This window comes from Cornus florida, unplaced genomic scaffold, assembly GCF_030987335.1.
Source record: "Cornus florida cultivar Cherokee Brave unplaced genomic scaffold, ASM3098733v1 CherokeeBrave_3.0.0_Hap2_Chr02, whole genome shotgun sequence".
Classification (NCBI taxonomy): domain Eukaryota; kingdom Viridiplantae; phylum Streptophyta; class Magnoliopsida; order Cornales; family Cornaceae; genus Cornus; species Cornus florida.
Genome location: NW_026775572.1, coordinates 108441979 through 108462739, shown reverse-complemented (window position 1 = coordinate 108462739; position 20761 = coordinate 108441979). Strand labels below are relative to the sequence as shown.

The 20761-nt window shown below is 30.7% G+C and overlaps 1 long non-coding RNA gene across 3 annotated transcripts; it reads left to right on the top strand.

Moving 5' to 3' along the window:
• Positions 1-1672: 1672 nt before the first annotated feature.
• LOC132295540 (uncharacterized) lies at positions 1673-17620 on the top strand. 3 transcript variants are annotated; one of them, XR_009478524.1, is made up of 8 exons: positions 1673-1943; positions 2038-2122; positions 4168-4372; positions 10913-10971; positions 11068-11157; positions 11275-17035; positions 17117-17227; positions 17321-17620. It is a non-coding gene; the product is annotated as an uncharacterized LOC132295540 (long non-coding RNA). The 3 variants fall into 3 exon arrangements; XR_009478523.1 differs by having other exon boundaries at positions 1689-1943; positions 4168-10971; positions 11275-11352; positions 12096-17035; XR_009478522.1 differs by having other exon boundaries at positions 1689-1943; positions 4168-10971.
• The last annotated feature ends 3141 nt before the right edge of the window (positions 17621-20761 follow it).

Genomic DNA, 20761 nt, shown 5'->3' with positions numbered 1-20761 from the left:
TTTCTTCCGTATTTTGGATCCGTTTCGGGTCATCACAGGACACACTGGGTTGAAAAATCCAGGGTCGTCACATTTTGGCTAACTTTTCTCAACCTTTTGACTAATCTTACTTTCTTGGCCTTTTAAATGTGCAAAGAGTTTCAGTCTTTTAGTATTTATTTATTAATATAAAAAATGAGTTTTTATAAACAAAAAATTACCTAGAAATTATTTAAAGAGTTTAATTCAAATTACAAATTACCTAATAAAATTTATAAAAATTAATTTAAAGAGCTTAATTCAAATTACAAATTACCTAATAAAATTCATTTTTCTTGTCCCACATTGGTATTAAGTAAAAAGGATTACATGGAAGCCTCTTATAAAACTATAGACCTAAAGCAATAATAATCACACCTTTCTCGGTCTTTTGGCTAAAATCAAGTGTAGTATTACTTTCGCAGCCTTTTGGCTAACCTTTTCAAATTATAGAAAGTCTAAAAATTATTACCTAATAAAATTCAAATAAAATATTTATTTAAACTCTAACACGAAATGCATTTCAAATATAGAAACTTTAAAAATTAATATCTAATAAAATTCAAATAAATATTTATTATAACTCTAACATGAAATATATTTCAGATTATAGAAATCTAAAAAAAGAAAAAGAAAAAAGTGCTTCTATAAAACTCTAAAAATTATTACCTAATAAAATTCAAATTACCTATTTTATCTATTTGTTGTTGCTAAAAAAATATGTACTCTTTCTATATATAAGTCTTTTTTTTGCCTTGCTAGACAAAATATATTTCAAATTATAGAAACTCTAAAAATTATTACATAATAAAATTCAAATAAAATATTTATTAAAACTCTAAAACTAAATATATTTCAAATTATAAAAACTCTAAAAATTATTACCTAATAAAATTCAAATAAAATATTTATTAAAACTCTAACACAAAATACATTTCAATTTATATATTTCAAATTATAGAAACTCTCAAAATTATTACCTAATAAAATTCAAATAAAATATTTATTAAAACTCTAATACAAAATATATTTCAAATTATAGAAACTCTAAAAAAGAGTTTCTATGAAACTTTGAAAATTATTACCTAATAAAATTTAAGTTATCTATTTTATCTATTTGTTATTTCTAAAAAAATCTATACTCTCTCTATATATATGTCTTTTTTTGCCTTTCTATAATCACATTAGTTTTATGTTTTTTTTCAAGGTACGTGTAACCCCCAGATTATGCATTGTTTTATCCTCCAGATTATGCATTGTTTTATTATTTTTTATTTGTCTCACCCACATATCATGCATTGTTTTATTATTTTTTATTTGTCTCATACTCGGATCATGAATTATTTTATTAATTTTTATTTGTCTCAAACCTAGATCATGCATTGTTTTATTATTTTTTTGAGTTATGAGTTCTTTTATATGGGGCTTATGCCTTCTGCATATGATGTTCTCTGTAGAATAACCCTGAGCATTTTAACCCCTGAAGAAATTGAGCACAAACTGACTATTTGACTGGCCGAATTCAAAACGATGGAATTGTGACACCTTGGGTCTTTTACAACACATTTTTTACAATAGGCCCGCATATCCCATTGTAAAAAGGTATTCTTCTACGACAGGCTTGCATAGCCCATTGTAGAGACCTTCTACAACAGGCCCGCATAGCCCATTGTAGAATAGGGTTAAGGGTTTTTTTTGTAAAATTTCATTTTCCAGGCACTTGTTTTCCACAGGCGGCGCTAAAAAAAATTCATTTCTCCTCCCAAACTTCGTACGCATCAATCAACCAAAACAGCCCTCTCTCTCTCTCTCTCTCTCTCTCTCTCTCGAATCCATACGAAACCCTAACCCTCTCTAAATCCAAGCATGAATTTTACTGGAGCTTCGTCTTTCGCGAATTTCACCTTTAGAGGAAAATTGCCCAGGTACGAATTTTGCTGGAGCTTCGTCTTTCGCGAGTTCTCTGATATTTTTTTTGCGTCCATGTATTTAGTATTTTTCTGTTTCTCTATTTTTTAGACCTTATATGCATCAGATCTGTTTCATAAGTCCGTCTGATTTGGGGAATGAAGTTTGGAGAAAATACAATTAAAGTCATTATCAGGTAGCTCTCAATTTCTTTCATACAGCTTATTAGCAGGTAATCAAAATTTTGATTTCATTTTCAATTTTTAGGGTTTTATCCGTCCACATTAGTGTTTATCATTCTTCATTTACCTGATTCTTTTTCTTCTTTTTTATAATTTTAATTTTATTTTAATTAAGCGTAGATTTTGGGGGCATTTTCTGATCAAAGTACTGTTAAAAACTCTTTCCAGGTTAAAACTTGGAGACTAATATAAACCTTAATGTTTTGTTTGGTTGCTGAGAGACAAGATTAAAACTTTCTGTAATATTATTCATTATACAATAAAATACATTTATATAATATGAAAAATCCTCCAAGGTTTAGCAATATGGCTTAAAACTTGGATTTTTGTTTTGTTTTCTTATGTTAAAACTTTTGAATGGGATTGAGTTCCAAAACTAATTGATATCAGTTGAACATCTGATATATGTTGAGCTTTTTGAACATCTGATTATTTTATTTATTTATTTAATGTAGAGCATTTTGAACATCTAATATATCAGTTGGATTTCTCCCTTTAGAAATACCATACCACCATTGCTGGAAAATTGGGTTGTTAGCATAGTAGTTAACCAAGGTATCATTGATATCCATGGCATACCGTGAACTGAATACACACACACACATTTATATTAATGTTGGTGTGAGTGGATAGGATTCTTTTACTTTTGTAGGTTATTGGAGTTAACATATTTTCATTCATTAAATCACTAGCAGAATGTAATTCATTTTTTAAATTTCCTGCTATGCTTTTGCTTAACATAGCACGAGAAAAAATTGCATTTTTTATGACTGCTTGTTACTTCTACAAAACGCCATCACTGGGCACCCTAAAATGGATATGAGAAAACTAAATTTGAACCAAATAGATTAGATCTTTTAAGTCTAACCAATGAAAATTATGTTTAAAGCTGTAATTGTTTTGGTTTTACAAGTTCAACTTACTCGAACTGTACAACAGGACAAAGTTCAGAATAACGCCCCTTCAATATTTTGATTTAAAAAATTTATTCATCATTTTACTAAATGAATAAATATTTCTAAACCATCTAACAATGTATGTAAATTTTAATGAACACAACACATAAATAAATGACTCAAAGTGAGAGAGCACCCACTCATCACTGCTAGGCAATGCCTTCAACTTTTCTCTACAATGAAAAGGTTTTCATATAATTAATCACACACTTTGACTCAAGTCCCAAGTGGATTTGATTTAAAAGATCATATTTATTTGGTTCAAATTTAGTTTACTAAAATTGCACAAGTAATTTAAAGTCTTGAGAAAAACAAGCTGAGTGTTGTATTATATTTTTTCACTTTTATGCTCCCCCAATGAGTTACTCCATTGCAAATGCCTTTCACCCGGACGCAAAATAAATCAAGCATTCTTGTGTTGTCCCAAATCTAATTGTTAGTTAATAGTTATACTTGGCTAATATATGCAATTCGTAATGGCCTTAATTTGAATTGCCCCGTTTTTTGTTTCAGTTTATTTCTCATACTAGAACCAACTCTATGTTTGACTTAGATGACAAACCCAATGGAACTGTTCAGTGAGATACCTGTCTGCAGGCCTAAAGAGAAATGCTCATCACTTTAATTAATACAAATGCCTTGTTATATCATTTGGGGTTACAAAAAGGCATACATAAAACAAATTTAACTTGTTATTTGGGAACAATTTCAAATTTAAGAAACCATATATTCCAAGATTCTATGATTGGTCTCTCTTTCTCATCTCTACAACTCAATTGCTTTTGATTTTTGTATATCTTGTTATTTGATATAATGGGTTTTGAATCTGGGAGTTTTGCTCTTTGATTTACATCATTAGAAGGTTTATGCAGTCATGCATCATGAGTTGCTCAATCCAGGAGTCTTGCTATTTGGTTATTTCTTTTTTTCTTTTTTCTATTTTATTTTAAGTTGCTTGAATTATTTTTTTTCTCTTCTCATCAAAATTCTAAATTATTGTATTCTTGATATAATTAATCATTCATTCGCGCATTTAATCTCAGGAATAAAGGCTATGCATTCTTGAATATGATAGGACCACAACACTGTTGTTCAACTTATGGCAAGGTGATGGATCGAAGTTGGATTCAGATTAAAGAATGGAATGGCCCTGCTGGCCTGTGCTGAGGATCCTATTATTAAATTTGAAACTGCCGAGCTGGTAGCATTGAGATGTCAGAGGCATAAAAAATCTTGCGTTCCTCTCAGGTTCTGTACTTCACCCTTGAAGCCGCAACCATTTTTTACAAATTAAAGATTTGAAAATCTTCCAGATCTGTTTTTTCGTTAAGAGCTGCTTACAATTGCATATATAATTTAAAATTTATATATAGTTTTCAACACTAATATGATGCAATTAGGATAAATTTCAACTTTCGAAAGATATTGTCTTTTGAAACAGACTGAAGTTCAGAATGAAGCGTTGGAAAATTTTGCTTAGCCATACCACATTAAGGATAGTAATTTGGTCATGAGAAATGATATGAATGTCACTAATTTACTAGTGTGAACCTTTGTTTACATATGGCTTTTGTTTCTTTTTGGTGTTTAGATATATGCACATTGTAACTTATTAATATTTTCAATAAATTTTATGGCACCTTAATACATGATCTGTTGTTGATATTATTATCTTACATTTGTCTTTATTAAGTGCAAACATGGAATTGCGTCTTTTCGCAAGTTTCGTATCTCAATCGCAGTGGAATACATAATGTATTTGCGTGCTTTTTTTTTTTTTTGCAAATTTTATCAACTGATTTTTGAGTTTTTCTCACACCTGTTTTCTGTTATGGGCTATGTGCAATGCACTTTTGCCTTCAAAAGTAGAAATGTTCTCTATTCTTGGGATGCTTAATTCTTCCTTCATTCATTTGAGTTTAAGTTTCATTCTTTGTGATGAATTGATTTTCTGTAATGGATATATCCATAGAGCTGTGCCTTCAAAAGCTATAGAATAAAAAATGCAATGTTGAATGCATTTGAAATGAGTTTGCTTGTTTCTTTGCTATAGGCGATAACCCTTTGAATTTTATCAAGTGACTATGTTTTGATCATTTGCATTTCTAGTGATGCATTTTTTATTTTCTGGAATATTTCTAGTGGTGCATTGATTTTTGTATGTCACATGGAATTATGCTTTCAAATTTTGTAGAATAAAGAATGAAACGGTTATAGTTCCGGTCTCTTTGCATTGTTTGTTGCATGAAATTTTTTGTGTTTCTTAACCATTCTCCAACTAGAGTTCACATTGCCTTGTTCATTTTCAGATTCTTTTACGTACACATATATATATTTTTATTGCTATTTTAAGTATAAAGAGTTTGATGCTTTCATAATTGGTATTTTGTACTTTGCATAGCTGTGACGGCCCTGGTTTTTCAAGCCAGTTCGTCCTGTGATGAACCGTAGTTTGACCCAATAACGGATCTGAAATGCGGAAGCGAAAATAGAAAATAAGACTCTAAGAAGTCAAAGTGACCTTCCATGAGGTCGTGGAACTCAATAAGAACTGATGCGGAAGCAAAAGACCAAAAATATGACAAATAAGCCTCCAGGGGTAAAATAGTCATTTCTGAAAACTGTGGACTAGGGTGCCACTGAGCACACCGCTGGAAGGACAACGAAAAACTAATCAAGATGGACTCAAGAATCGCATGATTCGGAGTCCGGACGAAGGAGAAACGGCATGACGAAGAAAAACGAGTACTTAAGGCAAAAGGGTAAACTGGTAATTATCTAAGAAGATTCGGGTGCAACCAAGCACACCGTTGGAAAGACAGTGAAAAATTAGTCAAATTCAAAAAAAAGTTCATTCGATTTGGAGTCCGGACGAGGGAGAAACGAGTGCTTGAAGTTGAGACGTCGCGGCGGCCCGACGAAGGCCATGGCAGCCCCATGCGTGCCCGGCGCCCATGCCGGCACGCGCGCCGGCACCCAATGGCATGACCATGCTGACAGCAAGGGTCCAAAGCAAGTTTTCCAGAACTGAGACTTCAAACGGAAGCCGAAACGAACTTTTCTGGAAAAACACGAAGAAGAAACTCCCCCTAAAATCGAGTTTTCTACCCGACTTCACAGAAGGAAACGAAAAAAACTCACTGCAAAATCCCCAAAATGCCCCTAGATCAGAACGGGTCAAGAGGGGCAAAAAGCTGCTAAAATGCAAATTGGAAGCTGAAACTTCATGAGGGATTTCCAGTACTAAGACGACATTTTCTGGAAAAACACGAAGAAGAAACCCCCTCTAAAATCATGTGAAGACCGGAATTTATTTCCCTAAGGAAAATCCCAAAATGCCCTTAAAACAGATTATGCAATAAAATTTCAAAATGAGTCCATAAGAGGCTCATTTCACCAAAGAAGAAGGTTTTCCCTGAAATGACCATGCACGCAAATGTAACTTACCTATTAGGACGTGCTACAATGGTCCATGGCTTAAAAATACCACCGATGCAAAATTCGACCCCTCAACGGGCAAAAAGGCAAAAATAAACAAGAAAAGGGAAATTTAAAAACCAAAATTAACAATGATTTCAAATTACCGTTTGGCTCTTGGCCACACTTCAAACATGATTTATAAGACCTTATGAAAGAATAAAAATGGAATTTCCACACCCGATGCAAGCATAATGAAGCAATGACTCGGCATTTTTCAATATTTTCATAATATTTCATGAAGTTAAAAGTTACATAGGATACAAATTAGATGTCAGTGGCCTATGGCCTTTCATACATGTCAAATACATTATAAAGAGTGTACTTATGTACACATTACAAAATAGAATCAAATTTACACATTTTAACATATAAAGCTATAAATGGCATTTTAAGCCAACATTTACAAGAAATGAGAATTTCAAGTCTACAAATCATCTAAGCAAGATGTGAATCCCAAATCTTGATCCCGATACCTGAAAAATGTCCCTACTACGTGGGTGAGTAACATAAAGCTACTCGTAGGAGATGAACATGCATCGACCTAACATTTTACAATTATATCACCTTAAGGTGAAACATGTTAAAGGGGCTCATGCCACCTAACGTCTATGTCAAAGTGAGATTCAGGGATCATCCTAAGCTACTCATGTAATATAAAGTGAACAACGGCATACAAATATACATGCTCAAGTATACTAAGCAATATTAAAATATGTTATACAACATACAAGCATATATTTTCCAAGTATACTAAACCATATTAAAACATGATACACGATATTCAAGTACATATGCTCACAAGTATACTAAATCATGTTAAACGGGATAAGCAATATCTAGCATACATACACAAGTATAAGATATATGTACAGAGTACTCATAAATCAAGTATACAAACACAAGTAAACAAACACAAGTATATTAAGCTAAACACGTACACAAAAGACAAATATACATGGCACAAGTATACTAAAATGAAATCCGCACACAAAAGAATACATACACAAGTATAAGATATATGTACAGAGTACTCATAAATCAAGTATACAAATACAAGTATACTAAGCTAAACACGTACACACAAGACAAATATACATGGCACAAGTATACTAAAATGAAATCCGCACACAAAAGATAAGCATACTAAGCGTAAGTACACTAGATAGAGTTTAGATACACCAACAAGGATACAAGTTCAAGTATACAGTTTCAAGTATACTAAATGAGATCAAAATACATAAGCAAACACCAATTCTTAAGTTACAAGTAATCCATGATTAACAACTTGAAATTGAATGCGAAAACAAAGTAGAAAGACTAGGACATGTGGTCACTAGACCAAGCAAGTGTTTCCGGGTAATTACGACCCACAAGGCACTACCTAGTGCGCACATGCATAAGTTATTTCAGGCAATTATGACCCACAAGGTACTACCTAGTGCGTACTTATGACTTAGAAGACTCTTATCTCCGTACTAGAGCCAAACCTTAGCCATCACGTGAAATATGTCTTTACAAGCTTTTCAAAAACAATAAGTTCAAAACTTATGCAAAATCAATAAGTTAAACTAAACTTATACATCTCAAATAATATCTAGGAATCAATTTACATGCACAAGTAAGGTTGAATCCACACAAACCAAGTCCTAGAGTTCAAGTCTAGATAGCATATGACATGTCAAGTCTCCAATATGCAATTTATACACCAAAATAAGAATATTTTACAACAATTGAGCCACATTACTACACTAAGCCACAAGTACTAAATAAGTCCCAATTTAGTAATTAGCTTCTAAGGTAAACAATTCTAATATTCTAACAAGCTATATACCTACACAAGATATATCTAAACAAGTTATGCAAGACAATGATATCACATATCATGCTAAATCAAATCACCATCTTTAGAGCCCACAAGTACTAATTCCACAACAAGTTAGTAATATACTCATAAGGTAATTAAACGGACTACATTTCAAGGAATTATTAACCTATAACATTCAATATCAATTTAAGGGACTAACACGCTTAAAATAAAATTAATTAAGCTAATTAATTAATTTTTCACTAGATTTTCAAACATATCCAAATATCCTCAATTTAATATATGTTAAAGAACTCACCATGGCCTACTTAAATATCATATTACAAGTTGATTTCATGCTTGATATAATTATGTGAATTAATCTTTTACAAAAGATAAATATTAAATAAGTTTTGCAATTCTTATTCAAATGTCCCAAATTTAATATATGTTACACAACTCACCAAGGCCTAATTTACTAGCATGCCACAATTTAATTCTAAACTATATATCATCATTAGAATTAAATCCTAAACAAAGAAAATAAATAAATTAAATTCTAAAAACTTGAACAAGGCATGCTCACAAGTTGTATATGTTTATAAAACAATCAATACAACAATAATATAAACCTAAGACATCCCCTACCTCAAAAGATGAAAATCTCAAAAGCCCACCGAAAAAAAAGTGTTCCGAATCCGACGATACCGAAGGGTTTTGTCGGGGACAACACGATCTACATGAACCCACAAGAAGCCCCATCAAAATCACAACTTGACTTCAAACCCGAACTTAAAATTTGGCCAAAAAGGGGCTCTAATAAGGGGGAAAGATTCGCGTGGTCAAGACAAACACAAAACGCGAAGACACTTCGACTTTTTAACAAAGGGAAGAAGGTTCAAATGAAAGAACAAGGGTGGCAGCTCCCTTGGGCTGCCATAGCAGGTTCTGGTCGTGTATGGAGAGGGGAGAAGATAACTTTTTAATTTTGAGTCCCCCTATTTATAGAAAATCTCAAAAAATGCCTTGAACGGGCCCCGCCTGGTCCGAAAAAGTGAAATTTGAGTAGACGCGCTCAAATGGAAAAACTCTGTGAACGAAAAAGATTCAAAATGAGAAAATATGAACAATGGAAGAAACGACGTCAAAAACTGAGTCCCGAGCAGAGAGTTATGACCCGAGCAAGTTCGGCAGCAATTAGGGCCAGAAACCCTGAAACTGGAGAAAAATGACCAGAAGGAAATTCTATGAGTACACGACTCGACGAAATGTGAAAATGAATCCCATACGAGGATCCAGGCTCCAGACGAGGTATTTTGCAATAACTTTCGTTAATTGCACAATGGCCCCTCCAAAAAGTAAAAACTGTATAACTGCCCCAGAATGAAAATATCTTTCAAAAATATTTTTTTAAAAACCCCTAAAACAAAATATTTTCAAAAGATATTTACGAAAAACATCCCAAGAAAAGAAAAAGATTCTGAAAAATTGTGCATCCATGCCCCTATGGACACTGGGAGCAACCAGAGTACTTTACTGCAAAAGTAAGGATACGTATTTCGTGGAAACCACTTAGAATGAAGATACGTGAAGTTAAAAACCAACTCCGAACACAAGGAGTGAGGTTATGCCAACCAAGTGACAAACAGGGAAAAGACAAAATAGGAAAAAGGATAAAATAGGGAAAAGGATGAAAAGTGAATAGTGTCGAAAAACGAAAAATGTAGAAATGACTCGATCCTCAAAGGAAGTTGTCAATCCAAAGGAAAGAGTCTCAGAAACCATTTCCGAGCACTCTAGATGACACTAAGCGACGAGAAACTGAACTCAGAAAAGAAATTTCAATGAAAAAAATTCATCCGTGAAATTCTGAGAAAAAAGAAAAGGAAGGAAATGACCGGGTCATTACAATAGCCACATCGATTCACTGGTTTCTTTGGCAATTTTCAATGTAGATAGCTTCGCTAATTTATTCATCTCTTATGTACTTTTGAAATGTCAACAGTCCATTGGTGCCTTCATTGCTGTGTCAAGGCATGTAAGTGCAACTCCTTTGCCACCTTCTATTCTCAGTCGCAGTGTTGGTTGGCAGGTAAAATTGACTTAGTGATAATTTTGTCTGTATTTTTGCCTTCATTAACACCTCAATGCTAAGCCTAAAAGACTCTAGATATGGCACAATTTTCCACACTCAATTTTTACATGGGCTGCTTCCAAAATGAATAATTAGAATTAATGGCCTACTCAATATTGTTGAACCTCCCCTCAACTAAAAAGAATGGTTCACTCGTAATTTAACTAAAATTTTCATCTGACATAGTAGTGGCATTTAGCTAAAAAGATGGCTCTTTGTCTTGAAATGATGGGAAACTAATCTGCCATGTCACTTTGAATGCAATTCTTTTGGTCATGAATTCTGTTCATAAAATACTTCTCCAAATTTGACTCTGTAATTTTTAATGTCCTGTGTGTTCTAATCATCTTAATTCTGTTCTTTATCGAAGGGAGTCTGCATATTGTTCTCTGGAATATTTGGAACCGGGAATGGATCCTCAGTATCAGTGTAAGATTCATGTGCAATAAATTTGTAAATTGTGTTGCAAATTTTCATTCTTAATCAGCAAGGGAATAGAACTTGATTTTTCCTCCCATTCTACAGTGAAAATGCTGGTTTGTTAGCATTGACATGTGTTGGCAGCCGAAGTGTTGTGCATATTTGCTGGTTTCATGATTTTCTTTTCCATACTTGGTAAGTTAGGTGTTATGATGTCCAAATAATGCAAATAATCCATAGTTTAAGTGTTTAACCCATAGTAAATAAACCTTCATTTCCAAGTACATTTGTTAAACATAATTTACTATTCAGGGAAATTCGAAGCTGTCTTTGCCTCAATCCCAGCACCAACCATTTCAGCTCTGTATTGCCTTTTCTTTGCCTACGTGGGTATGTGTTACCAAATGAAGAAGTCCCTATTTTATTCTAATTTTTCTTCTCAAATCATGAAGCAGTTCAAGTTCAATAATTTTTCTTGAATTTGTGTTCATAGTAGTCGATCCTTGAAGTTTCTCTTCTTTTTTTTTTTTTTTTTTTCATTCCCGAATTTGCGTTTCATTTAACGATTCTACGCGTAATTTGAATATCTACATTCTTGATGATTCATAGCAGTCAATTCTTGAAAGAAACTGTAGAAATATTTTTTGATTAAAATTGTATGATAATGTTGACCTTTTATGTATCCTTTAGGTTTTGGAAAGATCAAATTAAGTGTAGTAGTTATGCTTTTAATTTCAAAGTTACACATTCAAGTTTGTTGCTTTCTTTTTGCTTCATGGTTTTAGTTTGATTATGTGTTTGATTGGACCACTTTGAAATATCAGCAATCTCAGCTTGCCAATCCTCCTTCCCGTCCTCTTGTATGTGTTTGTATAATTATATGTGATCTCAATTAATCCTATTGATATGAATAACTTGTTAATAATTTACAATTATTTTGATGAATTTGTGCTTAAATATCTGATTTCTTAATTGATTCATAGTAGTGAACTGTGTTATCTAGGATCATAGTAAATTAATTCATAGATCTGTGTATGCCCTGATTTATTTATTTTTAATATATTTTTTCTTTCCTGAGTTCTTTAGTGAGAGTTTCGGCTAAAATTTTCTTCTTTGTTTTCAATTATGTTTAGCTGCCTGGAGTCTTGCCTTGAATGCTTTGAAGGGAACTTTGTAATCTTTAATGAATAAAAAAATAAATTTGGGATCTATTTGTTTGTGATTAGTGGGATGTAGATCTAAATTTTCATTTTTGTATGACTTGAACTCTTTTTCATCTTGTATCATATTGTTTGTATAATGCTTGTTGTTGATATATATACCTTTGGCTGGATTTATTGTTTTGTTTAGTTGTATTGATTTTGTGTTGGGGGCAATGTAAGGCAACCATTGAATTTTTTTTTTTTTGTTTAAATTGCTTTCTACAAGGGGCGTAGACCGTCGTAGAAAGCAATATTTCTACAACAGGCACTGCCTGTCATAGAAAGCCATCTTTTTACAATGGGCTAGAACCGTCGTAGAAGACCCTAAGTCAACTAAAAAATAGAACCCAAGTTTCTAGAGATACAATATGTCTCTAAGAAACCAAAGTGACCTTCCAAGAGGCAATGAAATTCAACAAGAACTAACGCAGGAGAAAAAGATAAAAAATAGACCAAGTATGCCTCCAAGGGCAAAATAGTCTTTTCACACAAAATGAAAGTCTGGAGAGATGTACGCCATCCCTAAGACACGAAAGTGGCTTCCAGAGGAGTCTCGAGACTCGAAGGAAGCAAGAAGGGAACAAGGTCTTCAAAACCCTACAAGAAATGGATCAAGGGTAAAATGGTCATTTTACCCAGGAATGGGTGCTGCCGTGCACACCATTAGAAAGACAACGAAAAATTAATTAAGATGGATTCCAGAATTACATGATTCGGAGTCTGAACGAAGGAGAAAAGGCAAGACGAAGAAAAACGAGCACTTAAGGCTAAAAGGGTAAACTGGTAATTATTCATAAATATCTGGGTGCAACTGAGCACACCGTTGGATAGACAATGAAAAATTAGTCAAGTTTAAAAAAAAGTTCACTCAATTTGGAGTCTGGATGATAAAGTTATGATCAAATGAAGAAAAAGGATCAAAAGATACAAATCAGGACCATCTAATCAATTAGATGCCAAAACAGAATGCTGGAAATCCCACTGAAGATCATCTAATCGATTAGATGGCTCATCTAATCGATTAGATGAGGCTAATAGCAAGTAAACACAAAGGAGAAACCTACTCCTAAAATTACATTTTCTATATAACCTTATCAACAGAAGTTTTTATTTTTCAAGTGAAATATCCAAAATACCATTATACTCGATTTATCATCTAATCAATTAGATGAGGCTGATAGCAAGTAAACACAAAAAAGAAAATGATCATGTCAAGGGAAGTTTTTATTTTTCAAGTGAAATATCTAAAATACCCTTATACTCAATTTATGCGAAAAAAAAAAAAAAATGTAAAATGAGTCCATGGGAGGCTGAAATCACCAAGGAAGAGGTTTTTCTTAAAAACGATCATGCACGTAAACGTAACTTACCTATTAGGACGTGCTACAATGGTCCATGACTTAAAAATATTGCCGATGTAAAATTCGACCTCCCAATGGCAAAAAATGCGAAAATGAACTTGAAATAGAAATTTTGAAATCCAAAATTATGAAATGGTTTCAAATTACCGTTTGAGCATTGGCCACACTTCATACATGATTAATGAGACCCTATGAAAGAATGAAAATGGAATTCCCACAGCCGATGCAACTATGGTGAAACAATAACTCAACATTTTTCAATATTTTCATAATATTTTATAAAGTCAAAAAAATTACATAGGATACAAAATACATGTGATTGGCCTCCGACCTCGTCTCATACATATTAAATACATTGTAAAGAGTGTATTTATATACACATTATATGTTTAGAATCGAATATACACATTTTGACATAAAAGGTTACAAGTTGCATTTCAAGCCAACCTTTATAAGAGTCATGAACAATAATACACTTAAAGAACTTCAATTCATCAAAACGATCCAGGGATATTGTGCATCCCAAACCAAGGCATCCGTACCTGGAAAATCATTCGGTAACTTTGGGGTGAGTAAACAAGTTTACTCGTAGGGAATGAGTATGCATAGACTCAACTTTTTACAGATTTTTACATTAACATGAAACAATTCAAAAGGATCATGCCACCTAACGTCTATGTCAAAGTGAGACTTAGGGATCATCCTAAGCTACCATAGCTCATTTCTAGTATAAGTCACATCATTCATGCAACATAGAAGCATGTTATACGAAGCAACAAGGTATAGATGCTCAAAGCCATCAACTTGAAATCTAAAATACGAAAATAACTAAAGTGGGTCATGTCACCTAACGTCTATATTCCAAATGAATTTATAGGATCATTCCTAAGTTACATTTGAACATTTAAAATACAATTCACCATATCGATGCAACTTAACAAACATTGGAACTTCCAATACAGCACATAAAGCACAAATCCTCAAAGTTAACATCTTGAAACTTAAAATGGGAAATCAAATAAGGAACAACAAGTTACAACATCTTTTAGTTATCAACTTGGAATTGAAATGCGAAATCAAACTAGGTGGATACTTGGACATCACGCCGGATCAGACCGACACCAGAGTTACTTTAAGGTTACTAGCCCACGGATAACCACCTTATGTGCGCACTAGACTATAGGAGGACATTCCCCCGTACTAGAACCATGTCCTAGTCGTAGCCAAATAACGACATCCCAAGTTTCCAAAATCAACAAGTTGTGCAACAACGTATATATCAACATGTATATACAAGATAATCAACTATCAATCATACACAACTAAATTTGGAAACACATACAATACATACTCTAAGTCCACCACTACTATGGCATGAAAGATGTCAAAAACAAAGTATGTAACTCATTACACAAGACAACAATATATTCCATAAAGAAAACATGTTCTTATAAATATAAATATAACAATAATGTTATTTAATGCTCAAAGCGTAACCAAGTGAGTATACAACAAGTCCAAGTTTATAATTTAAACATAGAAACAACTTCTAAAACATAATTAAATCCATGAAGTAATTAGATAGAATTTAATTAAATAAAAATAATTAAATTCTCTAGATTTTAAATCAATTCTAAATAACCTCAAATTAATATATGTAAAACAATATAGCATGGTCATTACATATATCAAATCAAAAGTGCAAAATGAGTAAGACATCATCATGTAGAATTTAATTAATTTAAATTAATTAAATCTCTAATTTTCAAAAGTTGTTCAAATGATCCCAAATTCATATATAACAAGAACTAAGTCATGGCCATGCCATATATCAAGTCAAAAATGGAATACAAGTAAGGTACCATTAAGTAGAATTTTAAATCAAATTAAATTCATTAAATCTGTAGATTTGAAAACTCATTCAAATGATTTCAAATAATTATATGACAAAGATCAAGTCAAGGCCATGCCATATACCAAGTCTAAAGTGAGTTACAAGTAAGGCATAATTAATCATTAATTTTTCAAATTAATATAAAACATGCATATAACTTGTATTTCACTACAAAAGTAAATAAAACCCTTAGATAAATAAACTAGAACACCCCCTACCTCACAAGAGGATTGTTTCTCTTGAATTCAAGGCAAATCAATACAAAATGGCAAACCCTTCAAAGGTTATGTAGAGGAGGATGAGGGGAATAAAAAGTATTCTAAACTTTATGGTCTAAGGTGGATGGAAGGAGGCCAAAAATGAAGTCAAAACCTTGAGTCAAGCTTTTCTTTCCATGGAGGCTAAGTTAGGGTTTGAGAACAAAGTGGTGAGGAAGATGAATTAAAATGTGGTGAGTGGAGGATTTAGCATTCCTCCACTCACTATGTGAGTCTACACCATGGTCTTCACACTCGCATAGTGCAAAACCTACAATGAACCTTACACTTGTTATTAATCTAAGGCTCCTTCCTACACTAAATCCCTAGCCTACACTTGTCATCCATCCAAGCCAACAAATGGTCCAATCCTAGGTCAACAAATGGGTGAATCTCCACCCTCCATGTGTCAAGAGATTAAGCTGCTAAGTGGTTCCACTAAAATGTCAACAAGTGGTTCCATACGAGTGTGACACTTGTCAAACTTTTCAAAAATTGCAAAAAGGTCTTTTTTCAAAATATCTTCTAAATTAAATTACAAAATGGTCCCTAAGACGAAAAATAATTACTTTATTTAATTACACTTAAACCCCATAAGTTAAGAATATTACAAAAAGGTTATGCATCCATACCCTTTATAAGAAAAGTAAATACTTAGCATGCTTTTATAAGAAAGTAAAAATACATATAGCATGAAATTTAAATATTGTGCATGTATGCAAAACCAGAATCAAATCTGAACACGAAAAGTGAGGTTGTACCAACAAAGTGACAAACAGGAAAAAGACGAAAAGTGAATAGTGTCCAAAAAGTGAAAATGTGAAAATAACTCGGTCCTTAAGAAAAGTTGTTAATTCAAAGGAAAGAGTCTCAGAAGTCATTTCTGAGAACTCTAGATGACACAAAGTGACGAAAAATCGAATACAGAAAAGAAATAACAGCAGAAAAAATTTATCTGTAAAATTTGAAGAAAAAGGAAAGGAAGGAAAATAACCAGGTCATTACAGGAACTGAAGTTGTTGAATTGAAGTTTTTTAGTAACACCTTGAGGAGCTTGTAGTAAGCTTAGAAACAATAAAATTTAATTTTGTGGATTTCAAGGAGCTGAACAAGTAATTGATGCAAAAGAAAATATGGGTTAGTTATTGCTTAATTCTCAACTCTCCATATATATGTTATCTCTTGTACATATATAATAAAAAAAATTAAAATTAACATTAATATTTTATTTTTTATTTTATGTTTAATCTTGCTAAATGCTTTGGGAATTGTTATTGAGGTATCTCCTTCATTGAACATATGTAAGAACAACAACAAAGGCACAACCAAAAAGCGGGAAGTTATTATAATGGATATGAGGTACGTCATTACTATATTACATATACAATCAAAATTATGTAAATATAATATAATAACTAAAGTAATTAATCTTTATTATAGTTCAATGACAACTACTTTGACGTTATGGGAGGATCTTGCTGAGAATGAAGGAAACTTTATGGGAGTTCAATGACATCACAGTTATATATGTGGCAATCAACATCTACAAAGGTAAATTATCATAAAAATTGATATTATTTACATTATATATTATTAAGTAAATCTATAATAACAAATTTTTACAAATAACAATGTATATTCCAGGTCTGTCTCTTCAAACACAAAAAGGATCTACATTGCGGATTAATATGGATATTGAAAGTGTCAAAGCATTAATATATTGATTCGTTATTTATTGTAACTTCTTTTACATTATATATACACTATTTGTAAAAAGAGAACAAGTTTTTTTTTTTTGTTTTATTTATTTAATTAATTATTTTACAAGATAATTTATATGTGGACAGGTCCAAAGAGAATATAAATAACAAAGATATAACAAGTTTGATTTCCAGTACAAAAGATCAAAAATTCAATAGTGCTGAAAAGTCAAACTTCAAGACATAATAGAAAAATCTACAATATCCTTTGAGGTATTAAATTTCAGTATATTTCTTAATCTTCCTTAATTGTGTATCACATTTTTATATTCAATTTATATATTGAGAAGTTATTTTTTGTTGTACAACCTGTAAAAAACAAATTACTCTTTCGAAGTAATAATTGAAAATGTCGTCAATGATCGTGAACCGTGGTACAACGCGTATGAGAAATGCAACAAGAAAATTAAAGTTGAAAAAGATAGGGTGTATTGTCCTTGATGCAACACAACAGACCCAAAATGCTTTCAAAAGTATTATTATATCTTAAAATTAATCTTATTATTGTATTTATTTCAATGGTTTAATAATATTACAAATACATGATTCTTTGTCTTTACTCATGTGCAGATTCATGATGATAATTAAAGTGCAAAGTATGGAACATATTGGAACATTTGCAACCTTAACAATGTTTAATGATTGCCAAATATTAATAAATTGTTCACTAAATGATTTATTACAATTACAAATTGAGGTAATTTTTCATCCTTATTCATAAAATTTTTATTAAATTTAAAAAATATTTACTTAAATTTCTCAATAGCTCTAAATTCTTAATAGCTCTAAATTATATTTGTTCTTTTTGCAAGACATGAATGAATTCAGCAACAAAGTGACAAGCCGTAAAGGAAATTTTTTTCTTTTTCTAGTGAAGATAGACAATAATCAATAATAAGTCGTGAAAACTTATTTTGCGATGGAAGAATTAAAAGAATTGACACTTGACAATGATTCATTTCATGAAGAGATGAAATATAAAAAAAGATAGAGATTGAGAAATAAATAATTTAAGAATACTTTTATTTTTAAACAGTTATAGTTTTGGATTTTTTAATATATTTTGTTTCTTTTGAAGTGACAATTATTACAATCTAAAAATTGTTGGTACCCTTTCGGAATTTATAATATATAGAATTTTTATATAGTATTTATTTATGAATATTTTGTAAATTATAGAATTTTATTTTCATATATTTTTTAAATGTTTATAGTTTTCATTCATACATCAATGAAAAACATTATTTTGTTTCTTTTGAGGTGACAATTATTACTTTCTAGGGCATTCTGGGCCTGAAACTGTTTTGCCTATTTTCTTTCATAAAATTATAAACAATTAAAAAATATATAAAAATATAAATTATATAAGTTAAAAAATATTTATCACGTGCATTGCACGTGCCTTTTACTAGTATATATATATATATATATATATATAATTAAATGTGTTTCAGTGTGTCAGTATTTCAGTATTTATTTATTAATTGATATAAATTTTACAACACTCAAAATTATCTAATAAAATTAAAATTAATTCAAATTAACAAAATATAAAAAGAGTTTAATTCAAATTACAAAGTCTTACATTGGTTTTAAGTAAAAAGGATTATATGAAAGCTTCTTATAAAACTATAGAGTTAAAGAAATAATAATCACACCTTTTTGACCTTTTGGTTAAGATCAAGTGTAGTATTAAATATTTTTGGGTCGGCCTTTTGGCTAACTTTTCTTGGTCTTTTAGTTAAGATCAAGTGTAGTACTACTTTTTCGGCCTTTGTGCAAAGAGTTTCAGTATTTATTTATTAATTGATATAAATTCTATAAAACTCAAAATTACCTAATAAAATTCAAAATATAAAAAGAGTTTAATTCACAATAAAGAGCTCTCATTAATTATTATATCCCACGATATAAATTCTATAAAACTCAAAAGTACCTAATAAAATTAAAATTCAATCTATAATCAATTGTGCTTAACCAAATGATCTATAAATTAACCTATTTATCTATTTATTATTATGAATTTTTTAATAAAATAAAATCTAATTAGACAAGAATTATGAATATAAAACTATTTATTAATTGATATATAAAACAAAATAATTTTTCTAAAACTCTACCATAAATTAGCTTTTATAATGAGTTTCTTAGTAAAATTAAATCTAATTAGACAAGGATATATTTAAAGAAAATAAAATAATTTTTATAAAACTCAATCACAAATTACCTATTTTATTTTCAGTAAAACTACATCACACTAGACAAAGATATATTTAAAAAGTTTCTGTAAAACTCTAACACAAATTACCTATTTATCTATTTATTATGAGTTTTTTTAATAAAAAGAAATCTAATTAGACAAGTATTGTTAATATAAAAAATTATTTTTAAAAGAGTTTCTATAAAACTCTAACACAAATTACCTATTTATCTAATTCTAGAAATCTAGAATTCCAGAGTAAAATACAGAAACTCTGCCAAATAGTTTCAATATTTATTTATTTATATAAAATTTTTTTTTTATTAATTGATATAATACTATTATTAGATCTGCAAAGAGTTTCAGTATTTAAGTACAAATTACATTTTTATCTGTTTATTATGAGTTTTTTTTATAATAAAAGTAGATTTAATTAGACAACAATTATTAAAATAAAAAATATTTATTAATTAAAAATTACCTAATAAAATCATGCAAAGTGTTTATGTATTTCAGTATTTATTTATTTATATAAAAAAATATTTATTAATTGATATAAAAATAGTTTTTGTAAAAATAATAATTTCTCATGCTTTAGTTTCGGAAAATGATTGTTGTAGTGAAAAACAATCAACTAAAATAAGAGACCGAATAGCTGGTAGTCATTTGAGGCACTTATGTAGGACTCATTTGGTGTCCTTCCCTAATGCATTAAATGGCTACTAAATCATTCGGTATGCTTATTGGAATGACTGTGAGTTTGTGACTCTGAAAATAGCGTGATTCTTTTGTTTTAGTTCTGAAATGTAGATAATTCTTGCTGCTTCACAAAAGTCAAGTGAATAAAAAAATAAAAAATAAAAAACTTTATGGATTTAAAATAAAAAAATAAAAAAATCATTGAGGATTTAAAAAAAAAAACTTTAAGGATTTTAACAATGACTACTCATTATAAGATGACATAGAACCCTGCAATATTCATAACAACTTGAGCTCATAATTCATGGTGTTTTATTATTCAACAAGCTCTTAGACATTGATTTGTTTTACAAATTTAGATATTTGGTAACTTTGAACACCAATAACAATTGAGTATTGCTTGATTTATTTATTTATTTATTGTTT